The sequence below is a fragment of the Sinocyclocheilus rhinocerous genome, unplaced genomic scaffold, assembly GCF_001515625.1.
Source record: "Sinocyclocheilus rhinocerous isolate Xijiao unplaced genomic scaffold, SAMN03320098_v1.1 scaffold251, whole genome shotgun sequence".
NCBI lineage: Eukaryota > Metazoa > Chordata > Actinopteri > Cypriniformes > Cyprinidae > Sinocyclocheilus > Sinocyclocheilus rhinocerous.
In genome coordinates, this window is record NW_015624204.1 from 3,223 (window position 1) to 9,071 (window position 5,849).

Consider the following 5,849-nt stretch of genomic DNA (forward strand, 5'->3'; position numbering starts at 1 on the left):
ACTGCACGTCTAAAGACCCCTCTGTCAAGCTCCTGAAGTTTGCAGACGACACCACACTCATCGGCCTCATTCAGGACGGTGACGAGTCTGCTTACAGACAGGAGGTCGAGCAGCTGGCTGTCTGGTGCAGTCTCAACAACTTGGAGCTCAACACGCTCAAAACTGTGGAGATGATCATGGACTTCAGGAGAAACCCCCCTGCACTCCCCCCACTCACCATCATGGACAGCACTGTGACTGCAGTGGAGTCATTCAGGTTCCTGGGCACCACAATCTCTCAGGACCTGAAGTGGGACACTCACATTGACTCCATTGTGAAAAAGGCCCAGCAGAGGTTGTATTTCCTTCGCCAGCTGAGGAAGTTCAACCTGCCACAGGAGCTGCTGAAACAGTTCTACTCCGCCATCATTGAATCCATCCTCTGCACTTCAATAACTGTCTGGTTCAGCTCAGCTACCAAATCTGACCTCAGAAGACTACAGAGGGTAGTCCGGACTGCTGAGCGAATCATTGGTACAACCCTCCCTTCTCTCCAAGAACTGTACTTATCCAGAGTGAGCAAAAGGGCTGGCAAAATCACTCTGGACCCCTCACATCCAGCACACTCCCTCTTTGAACTGTTGCCATCTGGTCGGCGCTACAGAGCACTGAGCACCAGAATGGCCAGACACAGGAACAGTTTCTTCCCTCAGGCCATCCATCTCATGAACACTTAACAATAACTGTGGAACACACACTATTTATTCACTCATACACTTATTTATCTAACACACATACTCAGTCTACACCTCAGATTTGCACATAATATACAGTACCTGTACATGCAAAACTGTCTATTGTAATATACCTGCACATACAACTGTCAATTTATATATTTTTATTCCTTATTTACTTGTTCTATTTTTTATTATCTGTGTTTTTTGTTCTGTCACTGTCATTCTGTTACACTGTGGAAGCTTCTGTCACGAAAACAAATTCCTCGTATGTGTAAACATACCTGGCAATAAAGCTCATTCTGAAAAAGTAACTCAAAAGTAACGCAACGCATTACTTTCCATAAAAAGTAACTAAGTAACGTAATTAGTTACTTTATGGAGTAACGCAATATTGTAATGCATTACTTTTAAAAAATAACTTTCCCCAACACTGGATATCTTAAGATGTATTTGGTCAGCTTTTGTTCTCTACATGCCTAGACAGTAGCTATATTTAAAAGGTCAAACAAATCTGTGCAATGCAAAACACAAATGTGCTAGGTGAGGAAGATTTGTTCATTTTGATTATATCTTTGATTTAAGTCTGAGAACTTTACTTTTGACTGTAAATCAACAAAGAAAAAAAAATGTAATGAACAATTATAAAAAAAACATGACTATTAATAAGAACACACACACACACACACACACACACACACTCTCTTTATTGAAACACCATACCTTATTCTTAATTAATTAATAAATACACTAATGCATTACATATTACTAACCAAGAGTTATATTACTAAGCTAATGTTGGCTTATTACTGTAATTAAAAACACATCTCAGCATGACTCTCAGCATGACAAACTAACTAAAGCGATGAGTTTTGCACGTAATGTAAACTACTGTTCAAGAGTCGTGACGGTAAATGACAAGACGAAAGCCAATCAAATCGTGGGATTGGCCATCTGAAGGTTTAGCTGTCAGCAAAATAATCCAATTAGCAAACACTCCTTGTGGAGTTTTGGCCAATCATCGAGCCACTTGAAGAAACTATCCCACCCCTCCATCAAGACGCACAAGTCTCTGAACCGAAGGATATCTCGGCCTCCCCTACAGAAGCTGATTATTCGGATTTATGTAATGATTTATCCCACACCATGATCCCATACTGATACGAAATTTAGACAGATTTAGTCAACAAGTCGACAGATTTGTTCAGGGACATCTGCGTTGGCGTCAAACATGCGCAAAAATTTACGCTATCAAAGCAGAGAATCGCCGTAAACGGAATGATCGCTTCTCACGTGAAGTCACCCTGATTGTTTGTTTTTAAAGGAAGCGACACGCATATCGGCTCCGAAAATATCCGCAACCAAGAGACTGAAGTGGGAACGAACGCTGACATCCGCAGTATATCTGGAAATGTGAGTATGGGGGGACGTGTGGGCCTCGGGTTTGTTCGACGAGAGCTCGTGCTAAGCTAACCAGCGCGAGCCTGCGCGTGATTTCATTGCTAAGTATGAGGCTTGTTGTGTAACGAGCGAGCAGACACACAAGAGCGGCTATAACGATATTGGACTGACATTGCCGCCCACTTTCCTTTTGGATACAACAAATAAACATTGTTGCTGTTATTGTGTGTAAGTTCCAAGGTTTAACGCGTTTGTTTGTCCTGTAGCAGCGACAGACAAACAAGCGCGCGTCAGAAATAATCCCATCGGCTCGTGCTCACTGTTAGTAAGAATTTAGTGCGTTATGTAATCACCTCGGCTCCTGTCAGCTCTCCTTCTGTTTCTCTGACATGGTTAAAGCTTTTCTCACTCACATTTAACGCTTCATTTGTTCTTTTAACCTACAGTGTACTGGCTTACATTTACCCTTGGTTTCATGCTTACCACAGTTGGTTGCTTTTGCCTTACTGGGTGTTTGCAAGGAAGGCCTGAGATTCATGCTGAAATTGTGTCGTTTTATCATCTGAGCTCTTGCAAGGCCTCAAGTTGTATTATTGATTTTTAAAAATTATCTGTACAGCGAATTTTTTTTTGCTTTAATGCAACATCATGTGATTAATACTTTATTGTGGTAAGATGACTGCTAAGTGACGTTAGGAGTAGCAAAAACTTGAATTGATGGTGAGTATAAATTTGGAGTCCTTCATAATGGGTATCACGTTGACATTATATATCTGGCTTCAAAAGTTGAATGGTGGCCAAAAAGTTAATGAGTTAATGTCTTATGTTCTTCCATTACCTCATTTTTGATGTGTATTCATGTTCACTTTATCTCTGATACAGTTTGTAGAAGTGTCATTTCTGACTACGAGGTTGTCAGATCTTAATTTCGCTTTTTATATATTACAGCAAATCTTAGTTTAGTGGCATCTTGCCTCTTTTGCAAGTGATGTTTCATATCTTGTCTAGGACAGCTTTTCTTTAGGCTGACTAGGCATTAGACATAACTTTATGACTTCAGATTGTGTTCTCAGATACACTAATGTTCTAAAGTTTGGGGTCAGAATTTTTTATTCTTAAAAATGCTTTTTTTTAGCAAGCATGCAGTAAATTGATCAAAAGTGACAGTTTAATGTTAGAGTAACTCAAACTTTGACACTGTGTTCATCTGCAGAGCGATTAGAGGTCTGATTATAACTGTAGATAAAGTGCTTTGGTCATCATTTGTTAACCCGATCGGTACGACTGTAGTCATGACCAAATGACGACAGCAGTTAACTGTCTTTCTTTATCATGATTGAACACTGTGTGAAACTTTGACCCAGCCTGCCGTTCAGATAGTGCTGAGTTTGCAGTTGTTTATTTGATGCTGATTGCTGAAGGATGGATTTGCACGAGTGGGGAGGTTGGAGGATTGACAGTGTAAGAAAAACAGATGAGGGGACCCCTTTGTTTGCTCAGTGGCTTCCTTAAAGTCCGTCCAGATCTGTGACAGGCACAGAAGTATTGGCAGAAACTGAAGCACAAGACTGCCATGCAGATCTCTTGTGATGGCAATGGAATGGTGAGCACTGTGGGAAAATGTTTGGCCGCTGAGGCTGCACGCTTGCGTTAGTTAATGTGAAAATGAAAATGGTCATTTACTTATACTTTGTCTTTACAAACCTGTATGACTTCTGTGGAATACAAAAGAAGATATTTTGAATAACTGTTTGTGTCCATACAATAAAAGTCTTAGGAGTCTAGTGTTGTTTTGCACCCCATTGACTTTCATTGTATGGACTAGGGCTGTGCAATATATCGAAATTATCGGAATATCGCAAATGTACATATCGCTACGGCTTGCAATATTTTGGGCCATGAACAAAAGACAAAGAGAAAATCACTCACTGCTCTTACCTAAATAACTTTTGTAGCTTAAATAAGAATCAGTGCATATTGAATTCATAGAGTAACTACTAAGCAGTGTTGTATTTTTCCTTTTTATTATTCACCAATATCGCACAGCCCTAGTATGGACCAAAATAGTTCTTTAAAATATTGTCTTTTGACATACAGGTTAGGAACGCCGTGAGGGTGAGTAAATGGTGACATCATTTTCAATTTTGGGTGAACTACCACTTTAAGTGGCAGCTGTGTGTTTGACTTCATATTGGTTGGGGTCATTACATGACAGAAGACAAAAGTCATGGAAAAAGATATTTAACAGCTAAGAATTGTTGTATGCACCTTTTAGGTGTTGTCCTCATGATGGTTGGATTGAGGCTATTATGTAGATTATCATTTAAAATGGCGTTTAAATATGCATCATCATAATGACATAATGTGACATAATGTCACAGGACAGGTAGCGCTCTTAATTTTCTTGGCATGCTCTTAATGTGTATAGGTCACAATCAGGTCCTGTGGATCACCCTCTTCTCGCTGTCATCATGTTGTCACCACTGAACCAGCTCTCCAGCTCACAGACTAATGTCAAGAGGCCTGAATAGGTGGTGCGTGAGGACCACAACAGCGTGAATACATGGACGATGTTTCCTATACTCTGAGAGAATTTGTATGTTATATGGGTTTGGCAGGGTGGTGTTCAGAATGACTCAGGATTAACTCTTTCTTGACCACTTCCCTGTGTGTGGGTGTGTGAGAGGGCGTGCGCGCTTGTGTTTATGCTGAACGTCTGACGTAAAGAGGAGCTATAGTTAGGCCTGGCTTAAAAAATGCATGCAACATGCACTACCGTTCAAAAGTTTGGAGTCAGTCTTTTTTTAAAAAATTTTTATTTTATAAAGTTGATCAAAACTAACTGTAAAGACTTTTATAATGATACAAAAGATGCTGTTTTTTAAAGCTTTCTATATATCACACAATCCTGGGGAAAAGTATCAGTTTCCACAAAAATATTTATTAAGCACACAGCATATTAATAAGAAATATTTCTTGAGTGCCATCAGCATATTAAAATGATTTCTGAAGGATCATGTGTCCCCGAAAACTGGTAAAATGGCTGCTGAAAATTCAGCTTTGCTGTCACATGAATAAATTACATTTTAAAATGTATTAAAATAGAAAACAGTTATTTTAAATTGAAATAATATTTCTGTATTTTTGATCAAATAAGTGGTTAGCATGACCAATGAATAGCCTTCATCCTTGCTGGTTGTATTTCAGATGACTAGTAGGCCCATTGCTTTGAATCTTAATGGAATCTGCCAGTTGTGTTTTGATAGCTGGAGTTTGTGGAATATTTCTGAGTTGGCTTTATGAGTGGATCAGTTAAAGCAATCGGTCAGGTAACTATAAAAAGCACGTTCAAGCACCTTGCCTTTGTTATGCAATGATGGTAAATTCACTAATGGATGTTAAGTAGCCTGACCATATTTGAAATCAATAATCATTTCTCATGCTGTTTGTTTGATTTCTTAACAGTGCTACTACAGTTTATATCCCAGTTGATAATACTTTTATTTGAAAGTAGCAGTTCTGTTTTGTCTTAAGTAGGGTTGGGTATCGATACCGGTGCCAAATCGATAATTTTAAAACGGTACCGGTGCCTGAACCGATACTTTAAAAAAAAAAAGAGCCACAATAAAAACGATGGATAACATTAAAGAACATTACAAATTTTTTCAATAAATATACATAGCACTCACATGCTCCTCGGATGCTCTCATTTCCCGAGTTGTGCTTCCCTTACTC

General features: G+C 39.2%; 1 protein-coding gene across 2 annotated transcripts in view; it reads left to right on the forward strand.

Moving 5' to 3' along the window:
- The first annotated feature begins 1,741 nt into the window (after window positions 1–1,741).
- LOC107739221 (protein phosphatase 1B-like) overlaps window positions 1,742–5,849 on the forward strand; it is a 59,401-nt gene continuing 55,293 nt past the window's right edge. For both annotated transcript variants that reach the window (XM_016551248.1, XM_016551266.1), the window contains exon 1: window positions 1,742–2,126. The gene's annotated coding sequence lies outside the window, so the exon portion shown is untranslated. The remainder of the gene's footprint in view (window positions 2,127–5,849) is intronic.